We start from the raw sequence: 15,540 nt of genomic DNA, 5'->3' as shown, positions 1-15,540 counted from the left end.
CTACTTCTTCCAAACCATCCATGTTGGTCTTCTTGTCCCAGAAAAGTCCGCAAGATACAAAGAGAGAAGGAGCTGTATGTTCCTGATGACATATTCTTATCTATATTAGAAGATGTCCAAAGAGAGGACAACCTGATGGCAGAACAAGGGCTTCCAGCTGTAGGGCAGCAGAGCACTGGGGTGGCAGAAGTGGGTATGCCAGAGCTAATAAACCTTCTGTGTTTACTGTCAAATAACCTGCAGGAGATTGCAATCCAGAGCCACAATAATTTTCATAGTGTGCCTCCAGCTAACCAGCCAAACCCCATTCAAGGAACAGCCCCTGTTTGGCCATCATATCCTTTGCCACCTAGTTTTCAGGCTCCTGCCTCTTATGACAATAACCCAGCTCCCATGTTTGATCCATCGACCATTTATAATCCATCTGCTTTTAACCCTTATACGTTCTAAAACCAAAATACTTGTACCGTTATGTTCTTAGTGAAGGGCATTCATATCAACAGTGTTAAAAAAAAAAAAAAAATCCAAAGTTCCTGATTCAAACAGTTGTTTTCCTTTTGCCGGAAGGCACCCATTTAAAATTTACATGCGTACATTTTTAAAGATTGTTTCTATATTTTTTTGTTAGTATGTTTTTAAATACTGTTCAATGTTTTTATTGTTTTTACGCAGACCCCTCTAACATTTCTGTAGCAGCAGTATAGGCAGACCTCTGTAACATTTATGTAGCAGCAGTATAGGCAGACCCCATTATCATTTCTGTAGAAGTATAGGCAGACCCCAGTAACATTTCTGTAGCTTCAGTATAGGCAGACCCCTGGAACATTTACGTGGCAGAAGTATAGGCAGACCCCAGTAACATTTTCGTAGCAGAAGTATACGCAGACCCCTGTAACATTTCTGTAGTAACAGTATAGACAGATCCCAGTAACATTTCTGTAGCAGAAGTATAGGCAGACCCCTGTAACATTTCTGTAGCAGTATAAGCAGACCCCTGTAACATTTAGGTAGCAGAAGCATAGGCAAACCCCTGTAACATTTTTGTAGTAGAAGTATAGGCAGACCCCAGTAACATTTCTGTAGCAGCAGTATAAGCAGACCCCTGTAACATTTATGTAGCAGAAGCATAGGCAGACCCCAGTACCATTTTTGTAGCAGCAGTAGAGGCAGACCCCAGTAACATTTCTGTAGCAGCAGTATAGGCAGACCCCTGTAGCATTTCTGTAGCAGATGTATAGGCAGACAGCTGTAACATTTTTGTAGCAAAAGTATACGCAGAACCCTGTAACATTTATGTTGCAGAAGTATAGGCAGACCCCTGTAACATTTACGTGGCAGAAGTATAGGCAAACCCCAGTAACATTTCAGTAGCAGAAGTATAGGCAGACTGAAGTAACATTTCTGTTGCAGAAGTATAGGCAGACCCCTGTAACATTACTGTGGCAGAAGTATAGGCAGGCAGACCCGAGTTACATTTCTGTAGCAAGAGTGTAGGCCAACCCCTGACACATTGGTGTACCATGAGTGTAGGCGAAGGCCAGAAAAATTATTTGGATTACAGTATAGGCGAGGGCCCGAAAAATTAGTGTACCAACAGTACAAATGTACCCCTGAAAAATTGCTCAACCGAGAGGGCAGGTGAAACCCATTAATATTTTAGCTCGCTGTGGCTTAATTTGTAACAGAGCCTGGAGGCAGCCCTGTTAAAAAATTGGTTCATGTAAAAGTTTCAATGCTTTAGTTAGAAACGTTGAAAAATTGTTTAAAAATAGTTAGATGAGCCTTTTGGCCCGCAGAAAAATTGGCAGTTCAGCGTCATGACATGATGTTTCAGGAGGAGGAGCAGGAGGAGGAGGACTAATATCATACACAGATTGACAAAGGTAAATGTCCATTTTTTTCCGGTGATAGAGAAGAATGCTTGTATCCACGGTTGCACCGAAAATAATCTTTAGGTTCCGCTGCTCTCCACTGGTGGATAAGCGAAGTCTGGGGAAATCCAGGCTTTGTTCATCTTTATGAGTGTAAGCATGTCGGCACTGGCAGTTGACAGGCGGGTACGCTTATCTGTAATGATTCCCCCAGCTGCACTAAACCCCTTCTCTGACAAGACGCTAGCGGCAGGGCAAGCAAGCACCTCCAGGGCATACAGCGCAAGTTTGTGCCACGTGTCCAGCTTTGACACCCAGTAGTTGTATGGAGCAGAGGCATCACGGAGGACGGTAGTACGATCGGCTACGTACTCCCTCACCATCTTTTTAAAGTGTTCCCTCTGACTCAGCCTTGACTGCGGAGTGGTGACACAGTCTTGCTGGGGAGCCATAAAGCTGGCAAAGGCCTTGGAGAGTGTTCCCCTGCCTGCACTGTACATGCTGCCTGATCTCCGCGCCTCCCCTGCTACTTGGCCCTCGGAACTGCGCCTTCTGCCACTAGCGCTGTCAGATGGGAAGTTTACCATCAGTTTGTCCACCAGGGCCCTGTGGTATTGCATCACTCTCAAACCCCTTTCCTCTTTGGGAATGAGAGTGGAAAGGTTCTCCTTATACTGTGGGTTGAGAAGGGTGTACACCCAGTAATCCGTGGTGGCCAGAATGCGTCTAACGCAAGGGTCACGAGAAAGGCAGCCTAACATGAAGTCAGCCATGTGTGCCAGGGTACCAGTACGCAACACATCGTTGTCCTCACTAGGAAAATCACTTTCAGGATCCTATTCCTCCTCCTCCACAGCCCATGCACGCTGAACAGATGAGAGGCAAGCAGCATGGGTACCCTCTGCAGTGGGCCCAGCTGTCTCTTCCCCCTCCTGCTCCTGCTCCTCCCCCTCCTCCTCCTCCAAAGTGCGCTGAGATATAGACATGAGGGTGCTCTGACTATCAAGCGATATACTCTCTTCCCCTGTCTCCTGTTCTGACCGCAAAGCGTCAGCCTTTATGCTTTGTAGCGAACTTCTCAGCAGGCATAGCAGAGGAATGGTGACGCTAATGATTGCAGCATCGCCGCTCACCATCTGGGTAGACTCCTCAAAGTTTCCAAGGACCTGGCAGATATCTGCCATCCAGGCCCACTCCTCGGTAAAGAATTGAGGAGGCTGACTTCCACTACGCCGCCCATGTTGGAGTTGGTATTCCACTATTGCTCTACGCTGCTCATACAGCCTGACCAACATGTGCAGTGTAGAATTCCACCGTGTGGGCACGTCGCACAGCAGTCGGTGCTCTGGCAGATTAAACCGATGTTTCAGGGTCCGCAGGGTGGCAGCGTCCTTGGTGGACTTGCGGAAATGTGCGCAGACCCAGCCCACCTTGCCGAGGAGGTCTGACAAGTGTGGGTAGTTTTTCAGAAATCGCTGAACCACCAAATAAAAGAAGTGGAGCAGGCATGACACGTGTGTGAGGCTGGCGAGCTGCAGAGCCGCCACCAGGTTACAGCCGTTGTCACATACGATCATGCCCGGTTGGAGGCTCAGCGGCGAAAGCCAGAGGTCTGTCTGCTCTGTCAGACCCTGCAACAGTTTGTGGGCTGTGTGCCTCTTTTCACATAGACTAAGGAGTTTCAGCACGGCCTGCTGATGCTTGCCCACTGCTGTGCTACCGCGCCACTCCGACTGCTGGCGACATGCTGCTCAGATTTCCTAATTGAGAGGTAGAGGTTGCGTAGGTGGAGGGGGAGGGTTTAGAGCAGTTGGCATAGACCGCTGCAGATACCAGAACCGAGGAAGGACCCGCTATTCTGGGTGTGGGTAGGAAATGTGCGGTCCCAGGCTCTGACTCGGTCCCAGCCTCCACCAAATTCACTCAATGTGCCGTCAGGGAGATATAGTGGCCCTGCCCGCTAGTACTTGTCCACGTGTCCGTGGTTAAGTGGACCTTCCCAGTAACCGCGTTGGTGAGGGCACGATTGATGTTGCGGGAGACATGCTGGTGTAGGGCTGGGACGGCACACCGGGAAAAATAGTGGTGACTGGGGACCGAGTAGCATGGGACCGCCGCCATCATGTTTTTGTAAGCCTCCGTTTCCACAAGCCTATACGGCAGCATCTCCAGGCTGATCAATTTGGCAATGTGCACGTTTAAAGCTTGAGCGTGCGGGTGCGTGGCGGCGTATTTGCGCTTTCCCTCCAACGCTTGCGCTGAGAGACATTGCTGAATGGGGTCGAGGACAGCAGAGGTGAGGGTGTGGGTGCAGGCTGGGAGGCGCTCGTGCCTATGCCATGAAAGGGGGGTTGGATCTGAGTGGCAGGTTGGGGCACAGGGGGAGAGGCAGTGGTGCGACCCAGTGGCGGTGAACGGCCCTACCCCTACCCCTCAGCATGGTGGATTACGAATAGAGCAGACACAGAGCGGTGTAAATAATTATGGAATTATTTTCGTAAACTTCCACGCTGACAGCGGTATTGTAACGCTAACTCCAAGCAGGAACAAAGAATATGGAAGGCTGCAAACAGGCCTAGCTGTGCAATACTGATGCACTACAACTCCCACCAGACACACTGTAAATTTGAGACGGTCAGAGGTAGCCGAACAAAGGATCTTTTTTTAAAATTTTTTTGAAAAAGAATACAGGCTATATAGCATGTATATGACTTTCCCTCTATCAGTGGCTGTGGCCGTACGCTGTGCGTTAAGTTCACGGCAGACACAGACCGGTGTAAAAAATTATGGAATTATTGGCGTACAGTTGGAGGCTGACAGTGGTAATGTAACGCAAACTGCAGCCAGAAAAAAATTATACGGAAGGCTGCAAAAAGGTCTGGCTCTGCAATAGTGATGCACTACAACTCCCACCAGACAACCTGTAAAATGCACACGGTCAGAGGTAGCCCTAAGAAGGACCGTTGGGGTTCTTGTAGACAGGATCCTACACTACTACTGTCCTTGTCTCTGCACCACTTAACCTATACTCCGTATTACAGACTGCAGACTTAGAACGCTATAGCTGTAATAGCCTGCACAGCCCGAGATGAAAAAAAAATATTTTGGTGCAAAACTGCTCCCAGCAGCCACAACAGTAATGCACATGGTCAGATGTGTCCCTGAGAAGTACCGTTGGGGTTCTTGAGGACAGGATCCTACACTAACACTCTCCCTATAGCAGCAGCAGCACTCTCCCTGATCTCTCCCAGTGTGTGTCTGAGGCGAGCCGCGGGCGGGACCGCTTTAAATACTTAGCGGTCACTTGATCTCACCAGCCACTCACTGCAGGGGGGTGGGATAGGGCTGAAACGTTACAGGAGGAAGTTTTAATGCCTTCCCTGCATGTCTATTGGCCAGAAAATGGCGCTAAACATGCAGGGAAGGAAATAGAATTGACTCGCGTACCAGAGCACCGCGTGGTGCTCATCTCGAGTAACGAGCATCTCGAGTACCCTAATGCTCGAACGAGCAGACGGCTGTCTAAGCGCTGCGGAATATGTTGGCGCTATACAAATAAAATTTATTATTATTATATTCCAGGACTGGGTGTGGGGGGGTCTCAATGGAGGGGACCTCTCATAGAAGTGTTAAAAACTTCATTTGAAGAGGAGAATGCTCTACTTCTGAAAGAAGTGCAGGATAAAGTTTTTATAATCATTTCACTGTAACACAGAAGCGGAGGGTCTGGGAATATGATTCTCAGACGGTCATCCTTGTGTAAGGTATATGTTGGAGTTTTTTTGCAGTCGTCTTTCATACCCCTAGCTGTGGATTGTAGGTCACTACTAGAGGCACATGTCTGTTTCCTTCCTTCTCTGTGTATTGGGGTAGTTGATTCCAGAGTATCCTGGTGGCTCTGGTGATTTGGTCATCAGTTGAGATGGGATGGTAGCCCTGGTTTATAAATGTCCTTTTTAGCTGGTATAGATTTTCCTCTCTGTCTATTGGGTTGGAGCAGATCCGGTTGTATCTGATGGCCTGGCTATAGACGATGGACTTTTTGATGTGTTTAGGATGGTAACTGTCCCATCTGAGGTATGTTGGCCGATCAATCGGTTTCCAGGAGAGGGATGTCAGTATTGAGTTGTTTGAAATTTTTATGGTGGTGTCCAAAAAGTTAATTTCTGTATACGAGCAGCTTAATGTCAGGTTTATGGTGGGATGGAATGTATTTAATCTCTCATGGAATTTTATTAGTTCTTGTTCGGTGTTGGTCCGGATGATTATGATGTCATCCATCAGTGTAGCGGAAGTAGGCCAATGGTTTGGAGTATAGGGTCGGACTCCTCCCACACAGGTGACTGATCACATGACGGGGACATCATCACAGGTCCTGGAAGCTGTTGTGGGCTCTGCAGGTGGAGGGCTGTGTATCCCTCATGGCAGGTTATTATTAACCCTTCCCTCCCTGTGTGAGATAAGACGTCCTGGCGGCTGTGAGGTGACTGATAGCTGCGACTTTCCTCCTCTTCTGTCCTAGTTCAGTAGCTGCTCTGCGTTCCTCAGTAGACAGGCGCCATCTAGTGGAGGACAGCGCCCACTACAGATATGTATGACCTCCTATACAACATAGCAGCTACTACTTCACACTACATTCATGTTCAGGCCTTCCAAAAAAATGCCTACAAAATCTGTACTTTAAGCCTTCAGGGTCGCAGCCTAGTCTGATACTTAACCCCTTCCTAGCCCAAGACATAAATGTTCCCGTGAACGAGTGTATATGTACGTTGTATGGGAGGTGAGGTGTCAGAAGCTGAGCCCACACCATCCGCAGGGGGAGTCGGCTGCGACTGACAGCTGGCCTCCTGCTGCAACAGCGGGGATCAGTGAGCACACCTCACTAGTTGTATGAATCAATATTATTATAATTATACCAGATTTACAGACCTTTTTATGTGCTGTTACATTTTGTACAACACTTTAAAAAATTAAAAATAAAATTATATTTGCATTGCTGCATCCGAGACCAATAAAAATAAAAAATGTTATTTTCTCACCAACAGCTGTTTGAGGTCTTGGTTTCTTGTGCGACGAGTTGTTTCCATTGGTGCCATGTGGTAGATTTGACTTTTTAATCACTTTTTATTATGTTTTTTCAGGGGAAGATGACCGAGAAACAGCAATTCTGTATTTATTCTCATGGCGTTCCCCGTGTGGTATCAGTAACAGGTTTGTTTTGTTGTTTGGGTCAATAAGATTACAGCAGTAGCAAATTAATATTTTATTTTGTTTTTGCAATAAAAACACTTTACAAAAATTGTATTTGCACCAACATATGCCACAATCTACGAGATGTATACTTTTCACAGCACAACAGGGTCGTGGTATAACGGCCGGTATGCGGAGACGGACTGGTGGCACGTCAGCCCAAGAAGCATTATGACAGTTCGGGTCATATCTCTGTTATCCATTAGGGTTCTCCCGCAGTTACAAATGGTTCATTATGAGTCATATGCGGGGATTCCCTTAGGTGTTTGATTTCTCCCTGGTTGGCCAATCTAGTATAGTGGGTTTATATATTTCAGCCCTGGCTCTTACAGGGAGATGAATATTCATCTTAAAGGGGTTGTCCCGTGCCGAAAGGTTTTTTTTTTTTTTTTTTTTGCATAGGCCCCCCTTTCAGCGCAGGACAAACCCAAGGGATGTGGTGAAATTAAAAAAAAAATTTTACTTACCCGAATCCCCTCTCTGCAACTTCTTCCTTCTTTTCCTCAGATGGCCACCAAGATGGCCGCCGGGATCTTCACCCACGATGCACCGTGGGCTCTGTGCGGTCCATTGCCGATTCCAGCCTCCCGATTGGCTGGAATTGGCACACGTGACGGGGCGGAGCTACGCGATGACGCGTAGAAAGGGGGAAGAGCCAGAACGCCGCTCGTGCCCGGAACGACCAGAAGGGAGAAGACGCTTCTGTGCAAGTGCGTCTGATCGGGCGATTAGACGCTGAAATTAGACGGCACCATGTAGACGGGGACGCCAGCGCAGGGAAGGTGAGTATATAACTTCTGTATGGCTCATATTTAATGCACGATGTATATTACAAAGTGCATTAATATGGCCATACAGAAGTGTATAACCCCACTTGCTATCGCGGGACAACCCCTTTAAGTTTGGTCTGGTCCATATCCTTCAGGTTGCAGTCATTGTGCCTGAGATAAGTAGTTGGTGTTTTTGTATGTATATATCGCTTTTGCCATTGTCCCTGCCATGTCTATTATTATTTCCACCTAGGGACAACTAGGTAGCCCATGTACGGGACGCTCTTGTCGTGATGATCACCCACTTTAGGCAGGGTTTTTCCTTTCCTGGCTGATAGGGATAAATGTCCCTGTTTTCTCTCTTAGTTGTGTTTGGGGTTGCTTTTTGTGTTATACATGGGACTTGTGTTTATTCATCCATATTGTCCTCTAGCTGGGAGATACATTCTTCAGACTCACTGATGTGGCCCCTAAGGTTCTGTATATCTTGCGGTATAAGACCCACATCAATATTAATGCCCTCAATTTTTGACAGCCAAGGATGTTGTACAAGATTGTATAGCTTTCAACAACTGAACTGTGACATGACGCAGGTTTCATCAGGGATACGAGGGAGGTCCAGATGTTGGGATGACTGTCTGGTGGGTCTAGGGGGATTTACAAGCACCACTACTGGGTGGCTCACGTGCGAAGTCCATTAAACAGTCAGATATTGGTGGAAAAGAAATGCAAAACAAAATATAGAAAGCGCCACAGGGATCCAGTGTCACAAGGATACAATCAGTATATATGCCTGGGGTGTAGTAGAAATACTACTAGGAAGCCACAATCCCGCAAAGTCTTCACCCAGGTCACTCTAATCCTTTTGTCTTCAAAAGGAGAGCTGCTGAAACACTGGGTGGTTCTTAATAATGAGAGCTCCCCCGGATGAAAAAGGAGACACAGAAAACAACCATCAAGAAAAGGTCCTGCGATCTCGGAGTGCTGATAAAGGAACGTGACACAATATAGAATCAGCCAATGAACAGTCAAACGAAACTTACTTGGGGGGGTGTAAGTAACAGAAGCCTCCTCCTTTTTTTTTTTTATTACTGTATTTTTATTTAAAGTTTTCAAAGTTTACAGTAAGGTGGTGAACATTTTACTGAAAAGTGTTACAGCCATATTGGTATACAACAAGCATAGTTTATAAGAAGTAGATTAGATTGAGGGGATACATTTTTAGAAACTTTTGAGGTTATCCTCTTTTGTTGTATCCCAACCCAATCTTGGTTTTGGACTGTTAAATAAAAGAAACAGTGTATAATCGGCCTGGCCAGGGCCTAACTTGGTTTTTTTTTGGGGGGGGGGGGGGGGGCTGAGACAGGTTGAGAGTTTCCCATGGGGTGGATGCCGCCAGAGTCAGCCTTGGTTTGTATAGTTGCAATCGGGTATCGATTGTTGCTTTTCCTGTTTTTTATAGGGAAGTCAGGAATCTGTTATTTTGCGAGGGATATGAGTAGTCTAGCCATGGAGACCATATTTTTAGAAATTTTTCATGTTTGTCAGCAAGAATGGAGGTTAGTTTTTCTATTATCAAATACCAGTCTAGTCTGCGTTTGACTTCTGTGAAGTCTAGAGAAGTTTTGCGCCATGATTGGGCAATTACTTGTTTCGTGGCCAGGAAGAAAAAGGATATTAAACTTCCTAGAGTCGGAAGGGATATTGTTTATGCATTTGTTTAGAAGCGCTTCCCAAGGGTCTTTGCGGATGTTATGGTCTGTAACTGAATATATTAAAGAGTAGACTCTGATCCAGAGCCTCTTGACCCGAGGACAGGTCCACCAGATGTGAAGCATGTCTCCTGAGGCTGAACATTCGCGAAAACAGTTGGGAGGTCGCCCGGGGATTGCGTTGGCTGCACGGTCTGGGGTTAGGTACCAGCGGAGTAGAACTTTGAAGGATGTTTCCAGCATTAGTATATTTCTGGCACTGCTGTTAGTAGAGTCCCATATTTGGGTCCAGTCTTCTTCAGGGAGGGTTTTGCCGAGGTTTCTTTCCCAGCGAGATACGTATGGGAGTTGTGTTCGAAAAGAGGAGTGTACTAAATCCGAGTAGATTTGCGATATGAGGCCTCTTGCGTGTGGATTTTTGTAACAGTGTCTCTCGAATGGTGTTAGAGTTAGCGGGGAGCTTGTGTTCTTGAGGAGGGAAGATATAAAATCTTTTGTTTGCAGGAATCGGAAGATTTCTGAGGATGGTAAATTAAATCTTTCCTGTAGAGCAGGAAAGGGAGTGGGTCCGTTTATTGAATATAAGTGGTATAATTTAGTGAGGCCTGCTTTTGTCCAGTTCGCACATGACAGCAGCAATTCTGTACCTGGTAGAAACATAGGGTTACGCAGTAGTGGTGCAAGGGGTAAATGAGGGGATATCAGTTTCCCTGAGTATTTCATAGAGTCCCAGAAATGGAGGGAGTGGTTGACAATGGGGTTGTTGATTGGATCCCACCCAAACACAGACCCCCATAGTATGGAGTCTGTTGTAAGGGGGTGTATTTCGGTGGCTTCTAAGGATACCCAAAGTGGGATATTGTGGGAGGAATGTAGGAGGCCCAATTGGGCCACCTGGGCAGCCTGGTAGTATTTTAGATAGTTTGGGACTCCCAGATCTCCCTTCCGTCTATGTCTATATAGGGTGGATCGTGATACTCTTGGGATTGATCCATTCCATACAAATCAGAGACATATTTGTTGGAAAGTCTTCAGTAGATATCCAGGTACTCGGATTGGGAGCGCTCGAAAGTAATATAGTAGTTTAGGGAGGAGTGTCATCTTCAAGGCATTAACTCTCCCTATCCAGGATATGTGATAGTGACTCCAACTTCCTAGAAGTACTCTTGTCATGTGAAGGAGAGGGATATGTAGGAGTTAGTTAGTTGGATGCCCAGGTAGCCCAGCGAGCCCGTTGCCCATTGGAAGGGGAAGTTCCCCCGGAGTAAGTTTAGCACGTCGGGTGGTAGTGTAAGATTAAATGCTTTAGATTTCGTTTGGTTGATGGTTAGGCCAGATATTGACCCGAATCTGGATAGTTCCTCCATTAGGTTGGGTAGGGAAGTATGGGGAGAGGTTATAAGCATGAGCAAGTCATCTGCGAACATTGAGAGTTTGTGATGGACTGATGCGATTTCGACCCCTTTTATATTTGGGTTGTTGCGGATTTTAATTGCTAGGGGTTCCATGGCCAGGATAAAGAGTAAAGGGGATAGTGGGTATTTCTGGCGAGTCCCCCGGCGGATCGGAAATGTGTCGGAGCAGAAACCTCAATATCATACGAAGGCTTTAGGATGAGTATATAGTATCCAAATCCATGATAGGAACCCATCAGGGAGCCCCCATTGGACAAGAACTGAAAATAGATACTCCCAGGCCAAGGTATCAAATGCTTTGTTTATGTTGAGAGATAGGAGCATCGCTGGGATGCCTCTGGGCCTACAGGGATGGGTAAGGTGGGTTATTCTTTGGATGCTATCTGGGCCTTGTCGGCCCGGGACAAATCCTACTTGGTCTCCTCCTATTAGTGAGGGAAGAGCTGCATTTAGGCGTGCTGCGAGAATTTTAGTTAGAAGTTTTACGTCAACATTTATTAAGGATATGGGGCGATAGTTTTGTATATCCAATGGGTCTTTATCTGGTTTAAGTATAATGGATATTGAGGCCAATAAGGCCATTTGGCCGCCATGGTTGCCTTCTTTTATTGCATTGAAGTAGTTTACCAAGTGGGGGCTTAGTATTGAGGAAAATTTCTTGTAATAAGGGGCCAAAATCCATCTGGACCAGGTCGTTTGTTACTCTTTAAGTGTTTTAATGGCGTTTGTCACCTCTTCTTGGGTGATTTCGGAGGCAAGATATTCAAGGGATGTTTGCTCCAGTCTGGGTAGGGATATTTCTTGGAGGTAGGAGATAATTTTCTCTCTCGGGAGGGCGTGATGTTGGGAGTATAGTTTAGATAGGAATTTTTGGAATTCTCCTTGGTTGGCTGTTATTCTGTTTTGGTTGGTTCGTATTTTGTAGAAAGAGCCTGTCTGGGTGCGAACGTAGTCTATGTGCTAATGGCCTGGCGGGCTTATTGTTAAAGACATAGTATCGTTGGCGTGACCAGCACAACTTTCTTTCTATGGTGTCAGTGAGGCAAAGGTCGAGTTCGGTTTTAGCGCGTGATAGTGTTTGAAGGTTTTTTTTGGTTGGGTGTTTTTTGGCTGTTTCTTCTAGTTGGGTAACTTGTTGTTCCAATTTCTGTTGTTGTGAAAGACGTTCTCATTTACGTCGGGCAGCTATTTGTATCAGGTGGCCTCGAATTACTACTTTATGTGCCTCCCAAAGAGAAATAGGGGAGAAAGCGGATGGGCTGTTTATTTCAAAATATTCTTCCATTTGTGGCGTTAGTAGAGTTATTACTTCGGGTATTGATATAAGGGAGTCGTTAAGAATCCAGGATGTGTTTGTGGGTTTGGACATTAGGGAATGGCAAGTGATGGACATTGGGCTATGGTCAGACCATGGGACTGATAAAATTTTTGATTGTGGTATTTGGGGTACGAAAGTGTCAGGAACTAAGATATGATCTATTCTCCTATATAGTGTATGTGGAGCTGAGAAGTGTGTATCGTCTTTTGTGGTTGGGTTTATTTCCCGCCATAAGTCTACTAAATGGTTTTGTTGGAGGAGAGATTTAAAGTTATGAGAGATTGAATGCTGGGGTAGTGGAGGGTGGGTTGGGAGGGAGGTAGAGTTCCTATCCAGACTCGGGTCAAGTATGCAGTTTGAATCTCCACAAAGAATTACAGTGCCTATTTTGTTATTTTTAACTAGTTCAAGTAGTTTCGAGAAGAAATGAATTTGCCTCGAGTTTGGGGCGTAGTAGGAAACAATAGTTATTGGGACACCTTGAATAGAGCCCGTTAGTAGTAGGTAGCCGCCTTCAGGGTCTGCAATACTCGAGGTAAGTGAAAAGGGGACTGATCTACTGAAGCAGATGGTTACTCCTTTAGTTTTGGTTGGTGCGTTTGCTGAGTAGAATGTAGGGTATTGAGAAGAAAGATGGTGGCGTGGTGCCGAATTGGAGAAGTGGGTTTCCTGCAAGCAAATTATGTCAGCCTGTCTACTCTTGTAGTACCGAAATGCTTTTGAGCGTTTCTGAGGGGAATTAAATCCCTGGACATTATGTGATATTATTTTTAAGTCCATGAGCGGGGGTTAGAATTATGAGAAAAAAAGGCTGTCACAGGGTCTCCACTCCATGGGATGTGGGGTTGGAGGGGGGGACAGGAGGGGAGGGGGAGGGGAAAGCAGGTGATGGCCAACTGTTGAAACTACCTCTAAGAACTATAGGCATGCCTGCCTTAGTAGCAGTATACCCAAAAAGTCTCATGTTTTCCGGGTGGTTTTCAGAGGTGGCGCCACATCAGCTCTGAGATGGGGTGGTTTATGAAGCTGAATGTTCGTGGTAAGGAATCACAAAAAATGGCCGTTACTTACTGACTGAGGAGTGCATATAGATGCATCCTCCTCTCACCATGCAGGCAGCTGACTACCAAATGGAGGAGGATGCATCTATATGCACTCCTCAGTCAGTAAGTAACGGCCATTTTTTGTGATTGTTTTTAATTTTTTATTTCTCCTTCTGTGATGCATTTATACTAGTGTAGGGACCCACTACAACGCAAGGAACCGTGAAGTGGTTAGTGGGCTTATGTATCTTGGCCAACATCTAACCAATGCCTTGCATTTATTTATTATCTATCATTCACATGCAGTGTGGTATTAAGACTCCAGGGGGAGCCCAGAGTGGCAGTACCAATGTGGTTCACTGAAGGAAATGCAGGGCAACTCGCCAAATTATCATGGCGTCATTAATAGGTTGCTGGTCTGCATGGTGAACTACATATATCAGAATGGTCTGGCACCCTGTATCCACTATGTGTGGGAGTGAACACCAAGCATCCACCCCCCTCATTATCAAGAGGCAGTGTGAGTGGGTGTTATTATCGGTGTCCCGCACAGGTGTTATTGGCTCCTCCATTTGGTAGTCAGCTGCCTGCATGGTGAGAGGAGGATGCATCTATATGCACTCCACAGTCAGTAAGTAACGGCCATTTTTTGTGATTGTTTTTAATTTTTTATTTCTCCTTCTGTGATGCATTTATATTCGTGGTAAGGAAGATTCAAGTGGACCTTGTGGGGAGTTGGGGGGGGTAGGAATGGAGGGGGGTAAAGTATATATGAGAAGGGAAAAATAGGCTAAAGAAAAAGGGGGTTCTTTTCGTTTGCTTCGTTTCCCTCGACGATCTTGTAAGGTGGTCATGTCTTTTGGGAGTTATGGGAAGTCCATACAACATGAGAGAAGAGAGGGGGGGGAGAAAGAAAGAAAAAGAAAAAAAATGGGGGGGAAGGAAGGGGGCATGGGTAAGTTCAATCTCTTGCAGTCTTGTTTTTCGCTCACAACTACATCTTCGGGAGGTTGTGTAGTTTTCAAGGGACGTTGTTTCTCTTGCTTCCAGAAGTAGGTCTTGAAGACGGTGTGGGTGCAGGTGAAGAATCTATGGAGTTCAGTTGAGGTGGTTGTTGTTGGATGTTTAATTCTTTAAAGCATCGTCGGGCTCCATCTGGCGATAAAATTGTGTGTACTTTGTCTTGGCATGAGAAAGTCAATTTAAATGGGAAACCCTATCTGTACTGGATCTTTTCTCGTTATATGATCTGTAGGTATGGCTTCAGTGCTTTTCTTTTTGACAAAGTAGATGGAGCCAGGTCGGGGAATAGTTGGTAGTCGAATCCTTGAAAGGTTAATTTGTGGGAGGAACAAGCGGCACGCATCAGCTGTTATTTAGTACGATGAAAGTGGAGTTTTAGCACTACACCTCTGGGGGGGCCCATTTGGGTTTGGTGCCCTCAAGGCTCTGTGTATTCTGTCGAACTCTAGTCGGTCGATTGAAAAGTTTACCACTAGGACCTTCCAAACTGATAAAATTAAAAAACACCTTTTATTAAATTATTTAAAAGAAAAGAAGAACAAAACACACACAAACAATCACAAGAGGAGTTATGATGTAAATAGACACCTATAACTGGTAATCAGAAGGATGTTCGAAACGTAAATTTTACGCTCGACTTGTAGAGCAAAAACACTTGCCACTCGTGTAATATGAACAATGACAGATTAGAGTCATACAATAAGACTCTATTTTTTTTTTTTTTTTCTTTCAGTTTATTTATTCCTAAGTAAACACCCATGGGCAAATACATGCGGTTCCATCATCTCCATGTGGCTTTTTTAGCCTGCAGAGGGGGGCTAATGGCGTCTTCGTCACTGATGGGAAGCCGGGGGATTGATGGTTTGGCAGCCGCTGTTTTCTGTGCAGTGTTCAGCCTTACCTTCGGCTCGGTGGTATTCTTGGCGGGTGTCTTCTAGGACAGTGTTCCCCAACTCCAGTCCTCAGGGACCACCAACAGGTCATGTTTTCAGGATTTCCTCAGTATTGCACAGGTGATGTAATTATGGTCAGTGCCTCAGACGTTGCCACAGGAGTTCCTACTATAGGATATCCTGAAAACATGATCTGTTGGTGGTCCCTGAGGACTGGAGTTGGGGACCTCTGTTCTAGGACACTG

This window comes from Eleutherodactylus coqui, chromosome 5, assembly GCF_035609145.1.
Source record: "Eleutherodactylus coqui strain aEleCoq1 chromosome 5, aEleCoq1.hap1, whole genome shotgun sequence".
NCBI classification, from domain to species: domain Eukaryota; kingdom Metazoa; phylum Chordata; class Amphibia; order Anura; family Eleutherodactylidae; genus Eleutherodactylus; species Eleutherodactylus coqui.
Note: the sequence above shows the minus strand (reverse complement) of the source record.